This window comes from Orcinus orca, chromosome 8 (genome assembly GCF_937001465.1).
Source record: "Orcinus orca chromosome 8, mOrcOrc1.1, whole genome shotgun sequence".
Classification (NCBI taxonomy): domain Eukaryota; kingdom Metazoa; phylum Chordata; class Mammalia; order Artiodactyla; family Delphinidae; genus Orcinus; species Orcinus orca.
In genome coordinates, this window is record NC_064566.1 from 55,355,231 (window position 1) to 55,361,230 (window position 6,000).

Genomic DNA, 6,000 nt, shown 5'->3' on the forward strand with positions numbered 1-6,000 from the left:
ACCACTCCCAAACCTTTCCTTTTTATCTTAAGAGGCTTGTGTGTATTAAACAAAGGGGAAACAAAGTCATCCTAGGAGAAACTTGCCTGTATCTTTGAGATGCAAATGTACTACCTGGTCTTCTCAGGAACCCTTATCTCTGCCATCTTTTTAAAATGCAAATTTTGAAAAGAGAGTAAAGTAATTTAGAAATTGACTTCTCAAGGATAAATAGAAATCCTAAATGTCTTTTCTATAAGTATTAGCAAAAAGATTCAGCCATCTAGACAAGTGAGCTTGATTTGTTCCATCTGCCAGAAACCCAATTTTAATCAAACCTCTTTTGTAAACTGATGAGTTTTACATTGCTGTACCTGACTCAGGGCTGAAATTTTGAAATGAGAACTATGAGGTTTCTCTGTTTGTTTGTGTGTTTGTCTATGTGTGTTGTAGATGTATGGTATTACCAAAATTAATTCGTAAAAGAGCTCTACTTAAATGAATTTTTTAAAAATTAAGCACTTATATAAATACTCAGGAATATAAAACTGGCCAGAATGAATTTTGGGTTCACATGATCTGGAAAATATTCAACATTAAACTGATATCTGGTATTGAATGTAGCTTAAACTCGTTGATCTAATTAATATAGACATGTCTTTAGAGTCATTAATTTAAGCATAATACCTTATTGTACCTAGGAATCAAAAAAGACCTTATTACATCTGTTGCAAGGAAAATAACTTAATAGGATGAAACTTTAAAGTAAATGTAGGAACTTTCCTGGTGGTACAGTGGGTAAGACTCGGCCCTCCCAATGCAGGGGGCCTGGGTTTGATCCCGGGTCAGGGAACTAGACCCTGCATGCATGCCGCAACTAAGAGTTCGCATGCTGCAACTAAGAAGGCTGCATGCCACAACTAAAAGATCCCATGTGCTGCAGCTAAAGATCCTGCATGCCACAATAAAAATCCTGCGTGCTGCAACTAAGACCCGGTGCAGCCACAATAAATAGATAAGTACTAAAAAAATTAAAGTAAATGTAAATGAGATAAGAGCTTTTAGGTAAACTCTATAGGAAGAATTATGTTCTGAAAATTACCTAAGACAGTCTCTCCAGATTTTGATAACTTTTACTTGCTTCTTGGTTTTCACTAGAAATTAAAGTTTTTAAGAGTTGGGGATTCTAATTTAAATATGTAATTAAAGCTACTAAAAATAATAAAACATTTCACTATATGATAGGAAAGTGGGATATAGGTTTTGAGTAAAAAGGAGTTTTATGCATTGTCAGGCTGAGGTTAGGTTAAACTTAATTGATAAATGGATTTTGTTCTTAAATATTCTATCTGACCAAATGTTTAAAAAATTTTTTTTTTGATTTTTTGATGAATTTCCTATCAAATTCTAATTAAAGATCTTTTGACTTCAGCTAGTTTTGGGATGCTTCAGAGAGCCCCTGAGAGCCTTCCCTATTGCATTGGTTTGGCCTGCGGCAGAGCGTTGGTTGGGATTTTCCCTTTTGAGTCTTCCTTGGTCATTCATTCAGCTTCATCTCTGATGGGACATTGGTTGGGGTTCTCCCTTTTTGGACTGATGGGGCATTGGTTGGGAATCTTCCTTTTGTGGGGCTAGGGAACTGTGACCCTGAGAGACCAGTTTGATAATGGGACTCATGTGTGACGATACCAGGGTATCCTTCCCTATTGCGTTGGTTTCGCCTGTGGTGTAGCATTGGTTATTTTCTTCATTTTTGGGGGCTAGGGAACTGTGACCCTGAGGCACCTCAGAGGAAAAAAAATATATATATTAAACTGACTAGAATTGGTCAGTATGCTAAATTACACAGAAAGCATTGTCAAATGAGTGATAAACCTCCTAAGATTATATGGTGTGAATAAATGTTATTAATATAAAATTCTAAAAATCATATAAAGTTTCTGAAATTTACATATGTCATGGTATAATGTTATAGTTTTAGTTGTTATTGTAAAATGTTGTATGTCACAACAACTTGGAAAAGGTTCTTTGCCAGGAAGAATTGTAATCAGATCTTTAACCTTGCCTTTTTAAGACCTTTATCATTCATTGGCAGCTAAGGTGATGCTTTGCAAAACTGCCACATCTTCTAGAAGGCATAAAAAGGAACTTTTTAAAAACAAATATAAGTTTCTGGTAGCCTTTAGATAATGCCACTGGACTGGGTTACAAATGAAAAAACTAATGGAAAACCTGATTGCTTCATCTAGATCAACAGGAATTAATTAATTACATGGGACTGAATGAACTGATGAACATGATTTATAACTTTATGACTTTGGGAAATATACTAGCCTTAATCTTTGTTTTCCAGAAAAACCTTTTCTCTTATGCTATGAGCTACAACAAGTTGATAAAGTATACCCTTGTAAACAACGATGAAACATTTATCTTTTTCTCTCTACCTGGTCCTGCCAGAATTTGGCTTTCTCCAGCCGGCTCTCCTGTGGACTTGATGGTTTATTATAACTGGATTACAAACAGTTATACTAAGCATTGTTTTAATTTGTTCTTTGTTTCCTAACTGTTCATGATTTGCGTCTCCCTGCTGCACTATGACTTTGTCAGTGTTACTAGCTGCATTGCTTATATCCTGTCTATTATATAAGATTGTTGTCTCTTACAGTACCCAGTGTGTAACCAAGCCTCTAACAAAACTGATGATGGCTAAACATCTTGAGGAAATAGATCACATTTATGACTCTTATAGAATAATTGTAATAGTGTGATTCTAAGTATGGGAAGAAGCAACAAGGGAAAAGATTTCCTGGATCATAATAGACTAGAAAGACAGAGGATCCAGAGAGTCTTTAATTATCAACAGGGCCTAATCCAGAATTAGCACCTGGAGCGGCATATCAACAAGAATTTTTGCCTGATCTGGGATGAGCCTCCCAGTGCTGTGGGACAAAATGCGGTCATGAAGTGTCTCCCAAATATTTGTCGAATTCCTGACCAGGAGGAGGATCTGAGTAATGGAATATTTTCTGCCATATCAGTAAACAAATGATATCACAGTCATCAGCAGTTGTAGCCACCACTGATGGTGAGCTGATGAGCCCTGGCGGAACTCAGGAAGGAAAGAATACCTGCCATCTAGCCGCCAGCAGACTGCAGCCACTCCCTACGGTGAGCCTTGAGGAAACTCAGGATGTGAAAACACAGGATACTGGCCCCAGATAGGTGAGGTGTATATCAAAGAAATGATTTCAGTGAGCCCAGACTCTTGCATCTTCCCATACATAGAAAAGCACCAAATTCCTTAACTTGAGATTGCAATTTCCTTGTGGCTGGAGAAGGGCGGGTCAATCTACTTGTTTAATCCTGTTCTACTACTTGTTTACTAAAACTTCTGAGAATTATTCCCTGCCCAAGGCTGATTAATTCCAGTCCATGATCAGCCCTTGTCAGCACTGCACAGCAGGAAGCAGTTAGAGTGGTCATCACCCCTTATCCCACAAGACTGTGGAATGGACATTGACAGTGGGAAATTATAACAGGGGAGAACAAAACCTGTCTCCATGTTAGATCTGTTTCTTTTACTTTGACCTTTGCTTTCAGTTGCTTTTGTTCGGTCTATAGCTATAGGCATACATAATGGCCTCCCTTGGGGAACCCTGCCCCTCTGCCTGAATGTTAAACTAAAGTGTCTTTGTTCAGCTCACAAGGAAACACCCTGACCCTGCCCACCTGTGACTGGCTGCAGAAAAGAAGAAATTAACACATCTCCTCCCTGAGGCTGGCCAAAACCAGGAGATATTTTGCAAGACTTATGGCATTTTTATTTTACTTCCTCACCTCCTCCCCCTCTCTGTTCTATAGAAGAAAGTAGCAACCAGACCCCGATAAGATGGTACCCTAGGACACTAGTCCGCCATCTTCTCGGATGGATGCCCGGCTTTCCGAATAAAGTTGCTATTCATTGCCTCAGCACCTTTTCTCCTGATTTATTGGCCTGTCATGTGGCGAGCAGAGCCAGCTTGGACTTGGTAACAAAGGCGTTCAATGTAATCAACCTGTTACCAAGAGGCTAATTGGTTTCCTTAAAGATTAGAGCTCAGCATTGATCTCTGCTACTGGCTTTTTAGGTATTTAGCAAAGGCAATAACTAGATCAGTTTTAATAAGAGGGAACCCATCCTGCTAAGCCCATGCATAGCCTCCCTCTTTGTCATCATAGCCACTCAACTCCTGGCCCCATTGTGCTAGCACTGAAGTAGCTGAGGAGAGAGGCTGACTGACATCCACAGGACAAATCATCCTCTCTCCTGGTAGTTGAGCACTTTCTCTATGGTGGATGTTCTCTTATGGCATTAACTTGGGATACAAAGACCTATATACTAACTCCCACATGTCCATCCACGTGTTTCTTGCCCAGATTTCTTTAGTCCAATCTTCCAATGGTGTTTCTTTCAAGTCTCTGACCACTCACTTCAAGCCATTCACCATTGGTCAGGAGACCATGTAGAACTGTACCTCAGGCCACTTTTCTTTCCTCACAAAGTAACCAACTAAGAGTACTGATTGTATCTCTGTCCAGGATGTTCCTTAACTACTATTCTTTACAACTACCCTTTGAGTCATGAAGCAGCTGTCCATTTTTGACTAGTACCAACAAATTGTACCAACCCATCTCTGAAGTAGGTTTGAGTTTTTCCCTTCTCTGTCAGTTGGTTATGTGGGCCCATCTCCTCTCCCCACAAAGGCCATAGGTGTGAATTGATGAAGAGGTCTCACTGCAACAGAAATAGGTGACATGGGAATCTAGGCATATTGTAATTGTGCTTTCTGGACCTCCTTGGGTCTGATACCAAATGCAACATTTCCATCCTACAATGGATTGCTTTTCCAATCCTTATGGCTTGCTGGATCTGATAATACTCACTCATGATGGGCAGCTCCTGTCATATAGTAACTTGGTGTATTGATTTCCTATGGCTGCTGTAACAAATTACCACAGACTTAAAGCTGTGGCGTAAAACAACAGAAATTTATTGTCTCACAGTTTTGGAGGCCAGAAATTCAGAATCTATATCACTGGGCTGAAATCAAGGTATCAGCAGGACTACACTCCCTCCGGAGGCTTGAGGGGAGAATTTGGTCCTTGCCTCTTCCAGTATTTCTGGTGCCTGCCAGCATTCCTTGGTTTGTGGATGTATTCCTTCAGTCTCTGCTTTCACGGCCATATTGCCTTCTCCTCTTCTTATCTGTGTGCCAACTCCTTCTTCTCTCTCATATAGATACATGTGATTGCTTTTAGGGCCTACTTGAATAATCCAGAATAATTTCCCCATCACAAGATTCATGACTTAATCACACATGCAGACTCCATTTTGCCATGTAAGGTAGCATTCATAGGTTCCAGGAATTAAGACAGGGATATCTTTTTGGAGACTACTATCAGCCTACCACATGTGGTATCCCAGTGTCAAGCAATTATTCTCAACTAGGACCCTGTAACATGTAGGATCTGCTTTTCAAATGATGAGTGGTTCTGTGCCGTAGAAGACATGGTCTTGCTACAGAACTCTAGGGCTGCAACTCTCCTTGTAGGGTTTTTCAGAGATTCTCTATAACATCCTTATGCCCCACAGATCTTCTAGGTCATATGCCTGAGTGTTAAGGTAACATGAACTGCAGACTGAACCTGCTGCAGAACCCTCTCTTGCCTTGAGCAAAAAACAGAACTGGCAGCCTTCCAAGTCATCAGGGAAATGGACCAGAGCAGCATTTGTAGCCCAGTATATGCCACCTTCAAAATCCCCCAAGCATGTGGTTCTTCCTCAATGATAGGAATGCTAGTGCAAAAACTTGTCCTTTACCTTAGATGGAATGTTTTGCATGCTCTAGGCCATTGAACCGCTAAAAGCTTCTTTTAACATTGTGAGCCTTGAATCTTCATGGAATTTATCTCTCTGTAACAATTATGTCTTATTTGGGCATCTAAAGTACTTTCTTTTCCTGCTCACCAGCACCACTGGCA